This window comes from Herpailurus yagouaroundi, unplaced genomic scaffold (assembly GCF_014898765.1).
Source record: "Herpailurus yagouaroundi ecotype Mexico unplaced genomic scaffold, PumYag 140, whole genome shotgun sequence".
NCBI lineage: Eukaryota > Metazoa > Chordata > Mammalia > Carnivora > Felidae > Herpailurus > Herpailurus yagouaroundi.
Window position 1 is genome coordinate 19,737,236 of NW_024412395.1, and position 19,005 is coordinate 19,756,240.

At 42.6% G+C, this 19,005-nt stretch overlaps 1 protein-coding gene across 1 annotated transcript in view; it reads left to right on the top strand.

Annotated features, from left to right (window-relative positions):
• THSD7B (thrombospondin type 1 domain containing 7B) overlaps nt 1-19,005 on the top strand; it is a 1,621,840-nt gene that overhangs the window by 161,101 nt on the left and 1,441,734 nt on the right. Inside the window, exon 4 of the mRNA XM_040474954.1 lies at nt 11,471-11,611. The gene's annotated coding sequence lies outside the window, so the exon portion shown is untranslated. The remainder of the gene's footprint in view (nt 1-11,470; nt 11,612-19,005) is intronic.

The following is a 19,005-nucleotide window of genomic DNA, read 5'->3' on the forward strand; positions in this document are numbered from 1 at the left end:
TTTATTTCATTGGCCTAAACTGTATCACACGCCAGTGTCTAAACCATTCACCTTGGGAGGGAAATGAAGACAGTGGGGAGGAATCCGACTTACTTAAACCAACAGGACCCTTCTTTGAAGCTGAGGATGGGGTCACATATAACCTAACAACATATCTGCATATAAGGAAGAGTTTAAATTTCTAAAGGATAAAGAGTAACTTGGGTGAGACAAGTGGAAACTAAATGACTGGAATTCAACAACAACAACAACAACAAAATGTTCATCGCTCTTTGTCAGAGGAGCCTTCGTTGTCCACCCCCATCTAAGGAAGTCCTCTCTGTTACTTTCTGTTACTGAATCCTACTCACTTCCCTCAAAGCAACTGCTACTGAGTATACTGTGTATTTTATTTGTTTACCTGTTTGTAGTCTGAATTTCCCACTAGGCTCTAATTTCATAAGAGCAGACACCACACATGATTTCTTCACCAAGTGCTGAAACATAATAGAAAATTCAATAAATACTTTCTTAAAGAAAAAAATGAGTAATTTTCTTCCCTTTCAATTTAGCTGTGGTTTTTACCAAGAGACAAGGAGAGGAGGGGTTGGCAGGATAAGGGTGAATGTGAACACTCTGAGTGTTAATTTGGTTTTTCTTTGTCTAGAAGCTTAGTCCTCTTTCCCTCCCAATAATCCCTCAAATTCCCCATCCCCAAATCTTTTCTTATTAACCCATCTGCTCCTGGCTCTCTGGTAATTTGATGTTCCTTTGGGTTTTTCTTTTTAAAACCTAGCTTGAATTAGAGTCTCAAAGGAATCTTGATTTTTAAAAGAGAGTTAGTTAAATTATGTTTATTCATAGAAGGTAGGAACCAAGTCTTCTCTCTTTGTACTTCCCTACAAATGTAGCAGGTGTGCTTTACTGAGTGAAAATTCAATCTCCCTCACAGAAATTGACGCTGAAATTGATGCCAGGTAGTAGCAAGAGAGAGGAGAGGTAGGAGTGAGCCAAGAAAAAAGACTGCCAGGAAGGAGTAAAGGTTGGTAAACAGTGAAGTGGGAGGTCTTTGGGTTAAAGGGACAGGGCTCAAGAGAAGGAAAGTTAGAATAAATTTGGGAAATGGAATCAAAACTTACAGAATAGAAATAGAGCTGGAGGAATCTTCTTTCCTTCTTACTTTTTATCCATTTGTTCATCAAATGGTGAGCATCTAGTATGTGCCACACACTCTTAGGAGCTGAGGATGTAGGGGTGACTAAAACATACCAGTTCTTTCCATCATGGAGCTCATATTCTAGTGAGGGAAGATGGGCAATCAGCAAACAAAGAGATAGAGATAGGTGATGGGCTGTTAGACACAGATGTCAGATTGAAAATATGTCTGCTTTTACTCCCTCTGAGACCCCCTAGAATGAAATAAAGGCACTTTTAAAGGCACAGATACTCATAGATAAGGCGAAAGGAGGGGGCGATGACAGGGCTGAGGGTGGGAGCTAGAAGGCAAACTTGAGAAATTTGTATACGTGGTGGGCAGAGGAGAAAGCTGTGAACCAACCCCATTTACATGCACACGTCCCAATGTGCAGGAAGTGGTGTATCAGGTGAATCTGGAATAGTGTGTGTGTGGGGGTGGGTGTGGGTGTAAGGAACTGAAGATAAAATAAAGATCACCAGTTCACAGTTAGCTCTCCACACCCTCTACTCTTCTCCATAGAGAAGAGCTGGGCACCTCTGGCAGGATGCTGGAGGCATTCTCTGGAGAAGACTTCCTGCCCAGTTGAGGATGGCAGGCTGGACACAAATCTGGGGATTAATTGAGTGTATGTATACTGGATGCTGAGGCTTTCTTTCTCCAAGGATGATGGCAACCAGACCTATACCCTCCAGAAGAGTATGGAGAAATAACTCTTTGGAGAGCCTGACCACCTCAAGAGATAAAGACCTAAAGATACTGATATTGGAGTTTTCCAATCAGATAGTGTAAACCGTTCACACTACATAGTGAAACTCTGCAGTCAGCAAGCCACACCTGTCTATTCAGAGCTATCAATCAGCATTTTGTTCCCTGTTCCTCAGAGGACCAGATGGCCAAGGATTACCAGACATCTGAGGACAGGTTCTCATAAGAAAGACCAAACGAAAAACAAATGCGTGGGAAAAAGCAACCTGGAGGAAACAGACTACATGGGAAAAAGAAAACTTATAAGAGGGAGGGAGAGGAAGGGAGAGAATTCATTAAATATTTAAAGAGATAAAAATATTGCAACTCAGAAATAAGAACAGAATGCTACATATGAAAGTAATATTCAGAGGACAAAAAGGAGGAGTGGTTGGAAATTAAAAATGTGATGGCAAAAATGAAAAATGCAGCAGAATTGGAAAGTTGAAGAAACCTCTCCAAAAGTAGAATAAAAAAACAAAGAGGTGGGTAAGTAGGGGAGAAAAGGTGAGAAAATTAGAAGAGTAGCCCAGGAGGTCCAAACAATAGGGATTTGAGAAAGAGAAGAGGGATAACAAAGGAGAGGGAGGGCTGTCAGAGAAAGAATTCAATACAGATTCACAGAATTGAAAAATGTGAGTTTCCGTATGGAAAAGGCCACCAAGTGCCATCACAATTGCACAACGGGTGAAAATAGTCCCACACTCACATCATTGTGAAGTTTCAGAACACTAAGCAGAAAAAAGGGCTTAAAACCTTCCAGACAGCAAAAACATGTCACTTACAAAGGATCATCAATTAGAATGATTTCTATTGAGAAAATTCGGGAGCTGGAAGACAATGGAATAATGCTTTCCAAATTCTGAAGGCAAATGATTTCAGACCTACGATTCAATTATCAATGAGCTGTAAGGACAGAATAAAGGCAATTTCAGATGAGCAAGGTCTGAAAAGAAAAGAAAAGAAAAGAAAAGAAAAGAAAAGAAAAGAAAAGAAAAAGAAAAAGAAAAAGAAAAAGAAAAAGAAAAAGAAAAGAAAGGAGTCTTCCAGGCAGCCTTGTTTGGAAAGCTTTTGGAGCATACGCTCCACTAAAACAATAGAGTAAACCAAGAGAAGAGAAAGATGTTGGAGTTGGGAAACAAAGGGTGCCTAGAATGATGGTGAAGAGAAATTCCAGAAGTCAGCAATGTCCCACATGTACAGGGAAACCACTTTAGTTTGGATCATGTCAGAAGGTGAAGGGAGGAGAGTATGCAAGAAATTAAAATACACATTGATATGTAGTGTGCCTGAATGCCTGTTGAGAACATTTAGGCAACGGGTGAAATTTGTTGTTGTTGTTGTTGTTGTTGTTGTTTTTTACTGATAAGGACACGGAACTAAGGAAACCATGAAAAAGGAAATGATAAAATTAGTAACTCCAGGCAAACAAATAATCGAAAGAAAAAGTAATATAATATTACATGATTCATTGTGTTTGCTTAGTCATCATTAGGTAACACTGAATGCTATCTGATACTAAAGTTCTATATATTAAGAGGACAGAAGGAAGGAAAGTGTGTGCTTATGTGTGAGAGCAGAGGGAAGAAAGAGTTAAAATCTTCACCTTCCATAGTGGAAAATCAGGTGGTAATGCCTAGAAGTATTTTGGTTCTGTTTTGTTTTGTTGTGGATTTGGAAGCAATAACCAAAAATAAAAAATCAGTTATAGTTGTTGAAAGTCGTTGGCTTGGGGAGGAGACATGGAAGAGGTAGGAAATTGCTGCTTTTCATAATGGATCTAGTTGACTATTTAACTTTGTATACAATGAACACTGAAGAAGAACCAGACCAAAAGAGGAGAAAGGAAAATACTAGAAAGAAATATAGCAAAACGTTAGTTTTTGTCTCTGGGTTTATGGTATTTTCAGATTTTCTCCAGTTTCTAAAATAAACATGATCTAGTTTTTTAATCATGAAACACATATTTTAGGTTAAGGAGAGGGAGGAAGAGCGATAGTGAAAATAAGCTGTTTTGACAAGAGGATTTGGGAAGGCTTCACTGATTGTGAAATTTGGCCATATCTTTAAGGGAACAAAGTATGTGGGCACTGAAAGGAAGAGCATTCTAGAAAGCTATGCAAAGATCCTGGGGTGGGAATGTGCTTGAACCATGACTGGCACCTGTGAAGAAGGGCACAGAGGCCAGGTGTGTGGTAAGTGTGGTGAGTGAAGATGAGGTCAGAGGGAGAGCTTGGGGCCAGACCCTTATGGTACAATCTTATGGTGCATGTTAAAGACTTTAGATTTGGGGTGCCTGGGTGGCTCAGTCAGTTAAGCATCTGACTTCGGCTCAGGTCAATGATCTCACTGGGTTTGTGAGTTCGAGTCCCACATTGGGCTCTGTGCTGACAGCTCAGAGCCTGCAGCTTCCTTCAGATTCTGTGTCTACTCCTCTTTCTGTCCCTCCCATGCTCATGCTCTGTTCTCTCTTTGTCTCTCAATAATAAACGTTAAAAAAAAAAATTTTTTTTTAAAGAAAAAACAATAAAGACTTTAGATTTATCCTGACAGCTATGGGAAAATGGCAAAATCTTGAGGAGAAAAGTGAAATGATTTGATTTGCATTTTAACTGGATCACAGTGGCTGCTGCTGTGTGTTGGGGGGTGGGGAGGGGAGAAGGGAGGTGCTAGAGTGGAAACTGGAAGACCATTTAGGAGCTTCTTGCTGTAGTTCCAATGAGGGATTTTTTTTTTAGGGTTAAACACTTGTGTTCAAAGAGTTTTTACTTTCTTTTAGTAGCAGAAACCCCTTTTCAAAGGAAATCTTACATTGATCCCTCATCTATAAAACATTAAAGTGAAGCATAAAAGTGAAGGGGCTTTAGTTGAAGTAGGAGGTGGAGGGTCCAAAGCCACCCCCACCCCACATCCTCTTGTCCCAGCCTCTGCATCCTGGTGATCCCTGGGAGGTGTGCCTTTGAACTTTGGGTTTTGCAAACTCTGATTCCACCTAGCTTCCTCCTTTCACTGAGGAGGTTCAGTGGCAGGAGGAGTTGGATGAGGAGTAGGTTTGTGTAAAAGCACTTCCCAGGTGAGGTTCATGCTGTGGGAAAAGTTGGGGAGGTAGGAAAAAAGAATTATGCTCCATGCCCCTGTGAGGCAGAGCAATAACCAGGCATCTTCACTCCAGCTCGGGGCACTTCTACTGAACATACTGTTGGGAAGTGCAGTTTGTCAGGCTTTTACCATGTTTAGTGTCCCCATCTCCCCATCCTTTCCCCAGGGGATGATACACTTTGACCCAACTAGAATCTATAAGAAAAGCTGGGCACAGTGTGCAGTAGGGAGGGAACCAGTGAGGACAATGGGTGAAGCGTCTGCTGTAGAGAGGATCTAGGCTCTTTCAAACTTTTCCCACCCCACAGTGTGCTAGTAAATGTTTGATAACTGCTGTCTGGAAGAAGGAAGGAAGGAAGGAAGGAAGGAAGGAAGGAAGGAAGGAAGGAAGAGAGGGAGGGAAGGAGGGTGGACGAAAAGGAGAAAAGAGGGGGAAAAGAAGGAGGGAGGGAAGAAGGGAAGGAGGAAGGAAGGAGGGAAGGAAGGAAGGAAGGAAGGAAGGAAGGAATCAGGCACCTGATTTGTGCTGTAGCATTTGCAGATATCCATGGTGTAAATAGTCATCATGATGGATTTAATGGCAGCAACGTGAAGCCGCTGAACATAAATTTGGAAAGTTGCCCGTCATTATACAGTACTCCCACCATACAGATGCAATAGATGAAATAACCTCATGATCTTTGATAATAGTAGAATCTAGTAATTCTAGTAATAATTTTCAGTGATGAATTTTGAGTAGTTAGTTCTTTTACATTTAATTTAACTGTTTAATGGCTGTGTTTAGCAACCAGCTGGCATAGTTTCTGAAAAGTTAACAATCAACTGTCACCAGCCAGTTTCAAGCAGCACCCCACTGCCCCACCTCTCAAAAAATCTCTCTGAATTTGAATCAAGAATTTCAGTCTGCAGAAAAATTGTGTTATATCTATACAGAGGAACACCACACAGTAATAAACAGGAATGAACTACTGGTTTACCAAAACCTCAAGTGATATAAACATTATGGAAGCCTGCATTAAAAGGTTACATAATGTATGATTTCACTTTTCTGATAGGCTTTAAAGGCAAAACTATTGTGATGGAGAACAGATCAGTGGTTGCTGAGGGGTAGTGATGGCAGGAGGGAGTGGCAATAAAGGGGCAGCATGACACAGTTTCTTGGGGGTGATGGACTGTTTTATTTCCTGATTGTGGTGGAGATCACATGAATTTATACATGTGTTAAAATTCATAGAACTATATACAAAAACAGTTTTACTGTATAATAATTTTTCAAAAAGGAGGAAAAGTCAGCATATTGTTAAAAATAACAACAAACAGAATTTCAGTCTGAATTGAGCAAGCCATTCCGCCGTTTTGGGCCTCCTTGGAAATCTGCTGTCACAAGAGAGGTGTAGATAGTCGGGAGCTGCAGAATTAAATGCCTATGAGGGGTGCAGTGGGTAATGCAAATGGGAGACAATAGGGAATGGTAAAGACTGTGGAGAACTAGTGAATTTTCACCTGCCTAAATGGAGCAGCTACAGCTTCTGCCTCTGCTGATGGCTACCATGCTGGATTGTGGGCCTAGCTTGTCTGATCTTTTGAATATTATGATAAATAAGGACTCCGGATTTTTTTTTTTAATTTTTTTTTCAACGTTTATTTATTTTTGGGACAGAGAGAGACATAGCATGAACGGGGGAGGGGCAGAGAGAGAGGGAGACACAGAATCAGAAACAGGCTCCAGGCTCTGAGCCATCAGCCCAGAGCCTGACGCGGAGCTCGAACTCACGGACCGCGAGATCGTGACCTGGCTGAAGTCGGACTCTTAACCGACTGCGCCACCCAGGTGCCCCATGAGACTCCGGATTTTTAAAAAAATATTATTTATTTATTTTGAGACAGGGAGAAAGTATGAATGGGGAAGGGTCAGAGAGAGGGAGGGAGAGAGAGAATCCCAAGCAAGCTCTGCACTATCAGTGCAGAGCCCTATGCGGGGCTTGAACTCATGAACCATGACATCATGACCTGAGCCGAAGTTGGATGCTTAACTGACTGAGCCACTAGGCGCCCCAGGACTCTGGATTTTTTAGAGGTGAAATTTCCTTATTGGTAAGTACTCCCAGAACCCCGCAAAACATGTATATGAATCATAATCAGCCTAAGGGCTGCCAGTTTGCAGCTGCTGGATAGGATGTTTTGTACTGTTTTTTTTTAATAACTCTTTGGGCCAGGATTATAAGTCCTGATAAGCAGTTTCTTCATCAGAGGGTACATCAGAGATTTGGAAGTAACCCTGAAGATCCTTGCACCACTGAAAGTAAAATTAAGCCCTGCGTTACCCCATGATTTAAAAATTGTGCAGTTGAAGTACTGTGAACAACACTGTGCCTTTGTGACTGTCAGAATCCACGCATGGGCAAGAGGACCCAGGCCTGAAGTGGACTCAGTGGTGCTGCTCCTCTTACTGGAGGCCCTGCAGCAGCACTTGAAAATGTGTCATTTGGTCTGTCACAGATCATAGCCTCTCATAAATAGGCCTGACTTCTCTGCACACATTACTGATTTTGTGATGATGAGTGAGAATTGAGGCCATCTTTCAACCCCATTGCCAGACCATGACTGATGCTCTTGCACACTTAGATTTGCACTTGGCATGTAACAGGGGAAGGCCCATTATAAAGGACTGAAAAATGGCATCAGAGTAGGAAACAACATGTATCCGGAGCAGAAAGCTGGGGAATGCAGTGTAAATGTGAGTAGGACAAATGAGTCATGAGTTGGAGGGCCTGGATGGCTCCTCTTCCCTGTCCAATACAATTACATTATATACCAACATTGTACACTAAAGGAAGACCCTGTTTAGGATTTTGTGGGGGTGGGCCTGGGGCTGAGAGGGGACTAGAAAGTGACTTGCCTGAAGGTGCTTTAATCCTCGGGAATGCATCTCCAGGAAGCCCAGATCCAGGCTGAAGGAAAGTAATAGGAAGAAATTTGTAGATTCGGGAGTCTCACTCTTGGGGCCAGAACCCATGAGGGAAAGTCATGGGTTTTCTTGCCAATATGGCAGCCAGAGCTTTTGCCCAACATGGTTCCCCTTTCCCATTTCATCTAAAAACCAAAACTTGTTTTAAAACTTTTTTAATGTTTATTTTTGAGAGAGAGAGAGCAAGAGAGAGAGAGAGAGAGAGAGAGAGAGAGAGAGAGCGCGAGCAATGGGGGAGGGGCAGAGAGAGAGGGAGAAGCAGAATCTGAGGCAGGCTCCAGGCTCTGAGCTGTCAGCACAGAGCCCCACATGGGGCTCAAACTCATGAACTGCAAGATCATGACCTGAGCTAACGTCGGACACTTAACTGACTAAGCCACCCAGGCGCCCCCCAAAACTTGTTTTTCAGAGGGAACCTATTCCACATAGCTTGGGAAGGAAAGTGGCCTTTCTCTCTCTTCCAGAGGAGAGAGGCCTCTCTAATCAGAACACCATTTCCCTAGCTTCAGTGATTAGTTCAAGGACGGACTTGTGACTCCAGCTGGTGTAATCTGAGTTCTTTATGGAACTTGTGCTGGAACTAAATGGAAAGAGGCACTTTTCTCTGTCAGCATTAGCTTTAAGGATGATGTGACCAACAGGGTCTTGCCACCATGTGGAAGAGTCTGTGAAAGGAAAACTGAACTATTAAGTGGTTTTGATGGAGCTCCTGGATACAGTCTTACCTGAAGTCCAGCTCTGAACTTTGTAGTTCCATGTGCCAATTTCTTCCTTCTTTCCTTACTTTGTCTTTTTTTTTTTCTCTTATTGTAGTTTGTAATGATTTCTGTCATTTGCAACCAGAAAGTCCTGACTAATACATCACCCTATATAGGTACCTAATACTAAACAGGTTGATGTCACATATTCAATATATTAATAGTAAATTTAATATTATGTGAATATAAGATTTAGTTTATTCATTCAACTAATGTACCAAAACTATGGTAGATACTAGTGATCAAATTATGAACAAGATAAACAAAATGGTTGATCTACCTCCATTGCCCTCATTAATATCCAGTTAGGTATTTTGTAACTATAACATTCAATTAATTCACTCAACCATTGCCTACTATATGCCAGGATAATATTATGATAAAAGAATGAACAAGATAGATGTGGTTCCTTTCCTCATAAACTGTTAACTCTCTGCATCAGTTTCTTCACCTACAAAGTGAGTATAATAGTCCCTAATTCCAAAAGTTGTTGTGACTATATGAGATATATAAAATGCTTAAAATAATTTCTAGCACATGGTCAGTGCTCAATAAATTGTAGATTGTAATTTTTAATACTGAAATTTTTGGATATTCAAGATTTTCATTTATTTCTTTTTAAAGTTTGGTCATTTTCTTTTGTACTGCAATAAGAAGTAGTTTTGGGGACCAGATAATACGAGTTCGTATCCTGCTTCTTCCAGTTACTGATTAAAAGACTTTGGGCAAATCATTTAATTTCTCTGGGTTTTAGTTTGCTCATCTGTAAAATGTCAAATGGAATAACAATATCTTCTTTGAGATGGCACACAGCAGAAACTTAATTATTATTATTAATCCATGCACAGAAATATAATGATAACATTGCTTGAGAAAAAATCATCTCAGAGAAAGCAGTAATAACTATTATTATTTTTGTAAATAGCATTCAGAATCTCCACCTAGCCCAATTCTCATACTTTTCACCAAAATACTTCTGGGAACAGAAGAGGGGAAATTATCCTGAGGGTGGGAGTCTAGGGGAGGATGGTGACCCACAGTGGCCTCCTGCAAATGAGAAATCAATTTGTCTAAACTTACCAAGTTTTTGCTTTCCAGTGTATGCTAAATTCAGGCTATTTTAATATGAAGATGTTTTGAATTACCTATCAGTTAAATTACTTTCAACCCTCTTCTCTCTACTTGACATGCCAGTAGGAAATGGCTGGTTTATTCTGGGGCTTCATGTGGGTCCACCCATCCTATGCATCCCTCACAGCTGCCCATTGGGGGGATTCTGGGCCCCCACTTTGAGAAACACAACCTAAGAGCATTCTGAGTGGCAGTGGGCTTGGAAGTGATGCCCTACTCAATGCCGTGTCACAAAGGGGTGGCTTCCCAAGATACCCACAGCACCAGAGTGAGAACAGGGGTAAGTGGACCCAGGTCAGCCTCTCCCTGCCTAATTTGGCAAATTAGTACTAGAGGCAACATACGTTACATAATTCTGTCACCAAGATGATGAAAAGGCAGGATAAAGATGTAGAGAAGTACATCAGTCAGGGCAATAAATCCTAAAGGAATATTATTCCCCCTACCAGGCTGCCCTGGAAAGATGCTGGCTGAGGGAGAACCAGATACCAGCAGCTAAGCATAAGTCAGCCAGTAGGCTGAGAAGGGGGAGAACAGAGCAAGAAAAGAAGGCAGCTCGGTCATTGAGAGTGAATTGCATGCATTTGGAGAGTAGGGGTGATGGAAAACTTTAGGATTGGGCACCCCACAGTCTTTTAATATGATCAGGGTGAGACAAATGAGCATCGAATTTGCTGGAGTTGACCTGGAGCCGGCTGCATGGGCCATATGGTTTCCCTGACCCATAAAAGTCACTAAGTGAGGAAGTAATTTATTGCTGGAGATCGCTGTCCGCCCCAGAATATCCTGGTGTGTTCGCTTCATTGTTTCCTTAATATGGGAATGGGAGAGGAACCGGGCTGTGAGAGGGCTGGGGGTTGGGGGGAGCAAGCAGCTTTGGGTTATTTGCTCTAACAGTTAGACCTCGTTTATTGGAGAGGAGGAAGTTTGGGAAGTCTGATGCCTCTGCCGATCGCGCTGGGTTCACTGGAGTTTTTCCTGCCCGGCCGCTGAGTGACTTGTGGGAGAGGGAGAGAGCTGGGAACATAAAGAGGGAAAAGGGGCCATGAACTTCAAATGAATAACTTGGCATTTGCACAGTTGGAAGAGAGGACATTTCATAAATGGCAAATCATTCCGGAGCCCAGGGAAAGAAGCCAGCCAATATGTCTAATGAATTGGTGCCATAAACGTGAGGGCTGTTTCCTCCCCTGAACATTGCAAATGAAACATCAAAACAATAGCTGCTGATAACCTCTCAATGGAAGCTGAATTCCGACAGAGGTTCCTTTCCTCTGGTAGCTGTCCTGTTTAACAATGAGCCTCCTAACAAAGGCTCCAGACCAGGCAGCAGGAGCCTTGAAAGTTTGCTGGTGCAATTCAGAGTCTTTTCTTTCTTCTTCCTCTTCTCTTTTTAATAGCCCCAGGCTTCGCAGTAGCAATTATTTCAGAGAAGGTATCCTAGGTTTCTTACCTCCGTGTTATCTGAAGATGTTATCTGTATGAACTTGAAATAGGAGCTTTTGCTCCAACACCTGTCAGATCTGCCTCTGCTTCTAGCATAAAAAACCCATGTACTGACGCTAACAACATTTTTGACTTTCTGTTTTTCAGGCTGCATGAAAACAGATTCTGCTGAATTGCTACCTGGACATTTAAAAAGAGCTTCCTTAGAGGATTCCTGACTTAGCTCTAGCAATCTTAACCATCACATGGGCTAAATGAACCCTGGATCATTTGTTTGCCCGTTGGCAGGTAGGATTTTCAAAAGTTAGACCCATGTAAAAATGTGCTCAAATAGTCCCTCAGAACAAACATTTTTCGTGGGCTTCTATAGCCCGCACAACACGTAAGGCATCTGTCTTCTCTCAGACTGAATCATACTAGCCACATTCTTTTTTTTTTTTTTTTAAGTTTATTTATTTTTGAGACAGAGAGAGACAGAGCATGAACAGGGGAGGGGAAGAGAGAGAGGGAGACACAGAATCGGAAGCAGGCTCCAGGCTCTGAGCCATCAGCCCAGAGCCCGACGCAGGGCTCGAACTCACGGACCGCGAGATCGTGACCTGAGCTGAAGTCGGAGCTTAACCGACTGAGCCACCCAGGCGCCCCCTAGCCACATTCTTTTAGGTCCTTGGCCACGGGCCTTTCTAGCTTCCAGTAATTAAAGAACTAGCTACCATCTAGAAGGGTTGGTATCTGGGAAGGAAGATAGAAATCTGGAGGAGAATACAAACTCCAGTCATACCCTTAAATGGCGGTCATTTGTCCTCTGAGGCTGGTCTGGGAAGGAGGGGATGCTAGGAGTCACGTGGAAAACTTAGAAGAGAGGGGTGTAGTGCTCTGTCCTGTGTGTCTGTTTTAGCATTTGCAATTGTACAACCTTGACCTTCTTGTCTTATGAAAAGATCAGGGGCTGGGGAGTCAGGTGACCCAGATTTAAATCCCAGCTATATTAGGCTACTGGCCTGTGTGACTTCGGGCAAGTTTCTTAACCCCTCTGGCCCTTACTTTCCTAAGCTGAAAAGAAGGGCTCATAATACTTATTTCAAATAGGTTGTTGTGAGGATCAAATTCTGAGGCATTTTGGGAAGAAACTGGGATGAGTCCTTTATGTGTGGTCCAGCGGGGCTTCCCCCCCCCCCCCATACAAGAGGTGCCATGGTCCCACTCATTTAGTCTATTATCTCTTAACTCAAAAATCATATCCTTAAACTTTCCTTCTCCTAAAATTGTTCTTTCTGTGGGTAAACTTTCAACGGCTTCTATTCCAGTTTTTAGAAGGGATAACATCCATTAAGACTTTGGCTTGAATTAGTTTAGGAACTAGCTAGATTGATGATGACATTGAAGGAGAAACATAGCAGAGAAGGGTGTGGAAATAAGTGAAGGCTTTTCAGGGACATGGAGCTCCATTCCTGGCTGTGACAAAGGGGAAGTATATAGTGGGGAGGGACTTAGGGCAGTGTTGTGGAGAGAGGAAGAAATTGAAAAATCCAAGAACCATTAGAAGATGGAAAGGGAGTACAGAAGAGGCAATTATGGGCATAGGGTGGCTGCTAGCTCCAGGTAGGAGGGACCACTCTTCCTCTGAGATACAAGGGAAGGGAGAAATCATGTGGGCTGAGAGAGACAATCCAGGGAAGAGAGAAGGAGACTGGCAGAATGAGTTCAGTGGGTTAAAGGGTAAAGGGTGAGGCTTTGGAGCCAAGTAGCATAGATGTGTTCCTTTCTGGGAAACTAGCCATCTGATCTTAGGCAATCTGTGTATTTCCAATGATATGACAGTTACTACATCTATAAATGGGGATGGTATCTAATTTGAAGAGCTGACTCAATGACATATTGCAAAATACCCAGAACATGCAGGTTCTTAATAAAGAACCCACTGCATATCATTGTCATTGTCATTACCTGCTGACAGTGGGGATTTTGAATAGCCTGACTACTCAATGAGAGGGACACAATGTTTGGAGGGGCCACTGTGGAATAGTAGTAGTAACAAAAGGTAAGGGCTCAGTGGAAAGTAAGACAGAATGGATTAATAGTGGACCAAGTCCATGGTGTCTGGTGATGTCCAGCAACATCCTCAGCCCAGGATCAGAACTAGAGAACACAGAACTGGATGAGGGGATCCAGGGCTGGGGTCTGGTGTTTGGAACCAGCAGGTGGTTACAGAAGGATGGGGAATAGGTTTTTCCTGTGGTCTGCACTGCTGACAGCTGCACAAGGGGAAGGCAGAGGGGTCAAGTCCAGAAAGGTCTTGGTGACGGCGAAGAGCTGATGCCACAGTGGAGTGGAAGAGTGCAGTCATAAGGGAAAGGCCTCAGCTGTGTACTCACCAGGGAAACAGCCCAGAAATACCAATGTGAAATGAGGCTGTGATGCAGGGACTATGGGGTCAAGAGGTCTGATGTGTTGTCAACAGGGATGGTGAAGTCCTGAGAATTCCTTGGTGGCCAGAAAGAATATGGACTGCATTTATCCAAGAATGAAGAATTGGGTCATGGGGAGGGTCAGTAGTCAAGAAAAGCCATAATGTGAAGAGATGGCTTTGCCAGACCTAGCAAGTCCAGTAGGGAAAAAGGCGCTTTGATGGAAGAATGGAGGGCAAGTTCTTGAACGGAGATGTGCATATTGTGTTTGGCTTGCACATTATTAAAAAAAAAAAAAAAAACTGAGCCAACATTTATATATTTTTGTAAAAAATAATCTTGATTTCTGACTTCTGTAGAAAAGTAGGATTATCTGGCAATCCTATGTCTGTATTCCTATATGTTGACATTTTACTATCCTCATTAGAAGGGGATGTGATTTGTCTGTTCATTAGCCCCCTCCCACCCCCACCATTCCCTGTTGATCCCCAACACTGAGGTTAAATGTCATTTGTTATTTATTCTTGAACTTCCCTCCCTTTTTTTTATGGTAAGAAAATATATGTGTATAGAATATGCATATGGAGGCATTTGAGTTTGTGACCTTGATTTGGAACAAATCCTGTACCAATGAAACTAGGCCTAGATCCAGTGGCAGATGAGGGAACCCTAGTTGTTCTAGGAACTTTGTGACCATAGTGCTAGGCAGAGAAGGGGTACAGGAAGATAGAAGTAGTGGGTCAGAAAGGACTGAAAGAAGGGAATAAAATGCTATAAAAATAAGAAAACCACAGTTCCTAGGGCTACTTGCCTGGGTCCCTTGAAAGTCTTCTTCATTCAAAGTGGTTGTACCTAGCTCCCTTCCCCATCATGAGGACTGGGCCAATGGGATCAGGGCTCTGTGGTAGATCCTTTGGGTTGCCTGTCCAGTGGGGAGTTATGAGGCCCCTACTTCATCTACTTCCTTGCTGGCCAAAGTTACCTTTTACTATAAGCTTTTGACAATGTCAGATTTTCCATTTTCCAGTCTTCCTTACAACTAAGGTTTAGGCACTATCGTAGTCTATTCGGGCTACTATAACAGATTACCATAGACTGGGTGGCTTATAAACAACAGACATTTATTTCTCACAGTCCTAGAAGCTGGGAAGTTTAAGATCATGGCACTGGCAGATCTGACATATGGTGAGAGCTCGCTTCCTCAGAGATGGTGCCTTCTCACTGTATGCTTCCATGGTGAATGGGGTTGATGGTGGGGATGCAGCTTTCTTAGGCCACTTTTACAAGATCAGTAATCCCATTCATGAGGGCTGTGCCTTAACCCAATCATGTCCCAAAGGCCCCGCCTCCTAGTACCATCACTGTGGGGGTTAGAATTTCAACAAAGGAGTTTTGGGGGTTCATAAACATTCAACCTATAGTAGGCATGTGGTTCAATTATGGCCAATGGGGCTTGAGGGAAAGTTTCTTGGGGGAACTTTGGGGAACATTTCTTCCTTAATCAAGCATGATTCATGAGAGGAACCACTCATTTTCTTCAGTCAGATACTGGGGTGTTCATTTAAATTGCCATCACCATGACACCCATCTTGTGCCCATGATGGGACAAGCCAAAGGATCTAGCCAGCATGCCAATCCTGGGGGGCATGGAAAGCTGCCAGGAACCTGGGTCCTTGATGACATTTTTGAGGCACTGAAACAACCTCCTACCATCCACCTCCGGAATATTTTATGTACAGTAATACATTTTCATCACTGTTTAGGCTGCTTTAAATTAGATGTGTTGTTCCTTGCAGCCAAAACTATTGTAAAGAATAGAGACCTTATTCAGAGCTGGGTTTATTTATTTTTATTTTTTATTTTTTTTAAATGTTTTTATTTATTTTTGAGACGGAGAGAGACAGAGCATGAGCAGGGGAGAGGCAGAGAGAGAGAGGGAGACACAGAATCTGAAGCAGGCTCCAGGCTCCGAGCTGTCAGCCCAGAGCCTGACGCGGGGCTCGAACTCACGGACTGTGAGATCGTGACCTGAGCCGAAGTCGGACGCTCAACTGACTGAGCCACCCAGGCGCCCCAGAGCTGGGTTTATTAATGGGGATGCAGGCCAGTGAGCTGGGTGTCCTCCCAGCAATTGGATAAACACAGTATTATTTTCCTAGAGGATCCATTTAATTTGATGACAGCTCAAATAGTACTTTAATATGAAAACAAACATGGATAACACTGGTATGGCGTATACAATTCATAAGATAAAACATGAGTCTTGGAGCTACTTCCAGGCAAGTTTCCCAGAAGCTTGGGAGATGGTAAGATGTATATATCTAGTGCTTCTCTTTCTATTGAGAACAAGACATAAGACAATTCAAATTAAACTGCAGTTAGAAAGATTAAGTTAGACACAGGGAAGGATTTTGTCTATTATGATTATTAAAGGGACTCTACACGGGAAATGGTACAGGGCAGTGGAATATCAGAGCTTTGGGAGTTTGAAAGAGAAGAGTATTGTGGTTTCAAATGCAGTTTTGCCTGAACTAGTTTTCTCCACTTTCTAGATCCTTGTCAATATCTTGTCATTGTTTTCTATTTGTGAAGAATAATGGTTTTGGGTTTTTGTTTTGTTTTGTTTTGTTTTCTCTCAGAGGAAGATTGTGTTCCAGACCCTCCAATGTTTCTTTGGTGATTTATCCTTTGTTTTAATTTAATGTGCTACTCTAATGCTGCCCTGGGGTTTTCCTTTAAGTAGTTAATGTGAATGAAAGGAGAAAATCACCAGGAGTCAGCCAAATGTTGAGACAGATTGTAAATACCTGTAGGGAAAGTATTTAAGCATTTCCGATAGGAAGGATACTGTAAATTTTACATGCGAGGGCTCTGCATCAAAGCCCAGATCCCAGCTTTTCTCCCCACTTTGTAACTTCATAGACAAGATCAGCACAAAGAACCCACTGTTTCCACAGGCATTTACATCACTGCTCTATCTTGTTATTCCTGACTTCTTGCCAATCATATTGAGAATTTCTTAAGGGGAGTATAAAAAAGAATAACTAAACCAGATTTGCCTCCTTGACAGTGAAGAATAGAAAGAAAAGGCTCCCAGAGACAGGCTTTTCTTCTCTTTTCCCTCTTTATTTTAGCTGTATGTTTTAACTTGACACTCTGCCTTTGAGAGCCCCTGGAGTCCAAGCTGATGAAAAGCAGAGTTATTTTCTTCCACGGCTCAAACTTACATTAATTTTTTTTTTTTTTAACAGGAAATTTGGAGAAGCATTGGTTTAGGGAATAGGCCCATCACACTTCTTCTCCGGATTATAAACCCATATTCCAGGCCCCTAGACTGAGGATGTGGTTGCTCCTTTTGGCTCTGTCAGCAATGGCAGGCACAGAGGGCAGCAATAGGAGGGTGGAAGGAGAGGTGGAAAAGTCTCCTCCAATCTGCGTTCCAGGGGCATCTGCTCCCCCTTTTGAAAAAGGTTTCTCCTGTGCTAGCTTGTTTATCCAGGCTAGACCTGCTCTAGCAGTTCTCTACTTCAGCCGTTAGCCTCTCAGCAAGCTAGAGTAGGTCCTCTTCCTTTGTCTACTCATTCAGTCTTGCAGCAAGTTGAGTAAGCACCTAATCATTGTTGCAAAAGCTGACATTGTGTGTGTGTGTCTGCCATTTCTCAGAAGGAGGAGTGGAGGGGAGGGTTAAGAGTGTGGAGTCTGAAGCCCAACTGTTTAAGGGTGAATCTTGGCTAACCAAATGACCTTGGCCAAGTTCCCAAACCTCTGTAGGTCCTGGATAATAGCATCCCACCAGCTTCTTGTGAGGATTGAATGAGGTATTTTATTCTTAAAGCTTAGCCCATCTACCTGGGAGGACATAGCTGGTAGATGGTTATTGTTGGGATCATTGTCAATAGTGTTCAGGAACCCACAAACATGGTGGCTCTTCCCATGGAGCTCTTCTCCTTTTCTGGGCATTTTCAATGTTTATTTATTTATCTTGAAAGAAAGAGAGAGAGAGAGAGAGAGTGAGAGAGAGCATGCACACATATGGGTGCAAATGGGGGAGGGGTAGAGAGAGAGGGAGACAGAGAATCCCAAGCAGGTTCTGCACTGTCAGCACAGAGCCCCATGCAGGGCTTGAACTCACAAAGTGTGAGATCATGACCTGAGCCAAAACCAAGAGTTGGACGCTTAACCAACTGAGCCACGAGGTACCTCTCCAGGGCATTTTCTTACCATTTTTATTCCCTGAGCCATCTTCTGCCCACCTCAGTGATTCACCAAGTGAATATTCAATACCTACCAGGAGCTCTGCACTGTACTCAGTGCTGTGGGGTGACAAAAAGACTAGGTGCTATTGGGCCCTTAAGGGGAATTCTGCCTGAGTTGTGTGCTGACCAGTGGGAGGGTGCTGGGAGGGAGTCAGTGTGTTAGGGAGGGAATGGAGAAGGACTGGATCCCACCCTGGTCTGCAGCAGAACCCTGGGTAAGTCATTCTTCCCTCCTGGGGCCTCATCTTCCCCATCTGTAAAAGCAGAAGATTGGTCAACGGTGTTCAAACTTTTTAGGCCAGGAACCATAGTAAGAAATGTCGGGGTGCCTGAATGGTTCAGTCAGTTAAGCGTCCAACTCTTGATTTCAGGTCAAGTCATGATTTCACTGTTTTTGAGTTTGAGTCCCACACGGGGCTCTGTGCTAACAGTGGGGAGCCTGCTTGAGATTCTCTCTCTTCCTCTCTCTACTCCTCCCCTGCTTGCTCTCTCTTAAGAAAAAGAAAAAAGTGTCCACAGTTTTATGTCGTGACCCTCAGACCTATGTATATAACTGAGATAATACTTTTATGAAAAAATAATTACCCTTACTATGTGAAATTCTCTGTGTTTTCTATTTTTAAAGAATGCTGATCATAACCCTTTATATTGACTTCCTGACCCCTAATGGTTCAGTTTGAAAACCCTGGACTAGATGATCCCCAAGGAGCATTTTAGTGTAAACTTTCCATAATTTTAGATCTACATGGGCTGCTTGGATTTAAGAGAAGAAGGAATAATTAATCTCCCAGAGTAGTGACTGGCTAGAGCTCGCTAGATTAATTTTAAAACAATTATATGTATATATAGATAGTTGGCTCTCATACTAGCTTTCTGGAATTCAAGGACATGGTCTAATGGAAAAGAAGAGGCTAATTGTTGGGATTAGTTTGCTGGAGCATGATGAGGCTGCAAATAGTTACAATGTGCATTGCTCATCTGAATTGGGTTTTCATTTGTGGAAAGAGAAGAAAGAATC